Raw genomic sequence first — 1,245 nt, forward strand, 5'->3', positions numbered from 1 at the left:
TCCATAGCAACGCACTAGCTAAACACAAAACACAAATCTTATATCCATTTGGGGGGAAATCAGGTTGAATCTGCTCCTGAAACTAACACAACAAAACAAAAAACACATGGAAATGGAGATATCTTTCACCTCACTGGTTAGAGGACAACCTGCAGAAGACAGTCAGCTACATTTTGGAGTGATGCAGTTAAATTTAGGGGTCGGTAAACAAAGGAACACAACACTTATGTCATAACTCGATCGATATCATGCTAAAATCATTTGTGTGACAGAAGGGAGATGAGGTTGCACGTCCTGTTAAAACTAACAGCTCAAAAACCACACGGAATCTAGGAATAATGTGTTGTTACGAATCCCTTTGGCCCTGCAGTCTAGGGGAGATGGAACTGAGACCCTGTGGCTCAGTTGGTAGAGCATGGTGTTGAAAACACCAGGGTTGTGGGTTCGATTCCCACGGGGGTCAGCACGGGGGGAGAAAATAAATAAAAATAATGTATGAAATGTATGCATTCACTACTGTAAGTCGCTCTGGATAAGAGCGTCTGCTAAATGACGTAAATGTAAATAAATCATGCAAATTATAATAGTGAAAAGTAACAGTGAGAACAAAAACCATAGACAACTGAAATCTACCGTCAAACACTAAAGGTTTATTGTTTAAACACACGGTAAGGGGGGCGAGAAAAGGGGCTGAGCGGGACCCAAGCAAAGAAACAATAATCCAAAACCACCCCTAAACTAGACTAGCCTATTTCAACAACAGCTAGCTAACTAACCAAAAATACAGTGGGTTGTCCGCCCAGTTCTAACTAGTGTATTTAGACACTGTTTTCCTACGGGTAATGTTGGGCGACTGGTCTTGTTACCCCCTTTTCCCACCAAACAAACAAGTCAAACAAAACAATACTCACAGGTACCGGACAAATGGGACATGTGGGGTGAAAGAAAAACAAAAGAGATATGAGAGAGAGAGAGATATGAGAGAGAGAGAGAGAGAGATATGAGAGAGAGAGAGAGAGAGAGAGAGAGAGAGAGAGAGAGAGAGAATACAAAGAGCAATTGAAAGAATGACACAAAGATTGATCTCACAGAGAGAGATTGAACACAGAGTGATAATGAGCTAGAGACTGGGGTTTTTAAACCAAGGGAAAGGGGCTGTGATTGGGTGAGGAAAGGGGAGCAGGTGTCTTCTGATTGGGGACTGATTGATGACTGATTGGGGAGTGATGATTGTCACCTGTGAGG

General features: G+C 42.3%; 1 non-coding gene across 1 annotated transcript; it reads left to right on the forward strand.

The window, feature by feature from the left end:
• Positions 1-390: 390 nt before the first annotated feature.
• trnaf-gaa (transfer RNA phenylalanine (anticodon GAA)) lies at positions 391-463 on the forward strand. The gene has a single exon. It is a non-coding gene; the product is annotated as a tRNA-Phe (tRNA).
• Positions 464-1,245: the final 782 nt, after the last annotated feature.

The sequence above is a fragment of the Salmo salar genome, unplaced genomic scaffold (assembly GCF_905237065.1).
Source record: "Salmo salar unplaced genomic scaffold, Ssal_v3.1, whole genome shotgun sequence".
Lineage (NCBI taxonomy): Eukaryota > Metazoa > Chordata > Actinopteri > Salmoniformes > Salmonidae > Salmo > Salmo salar.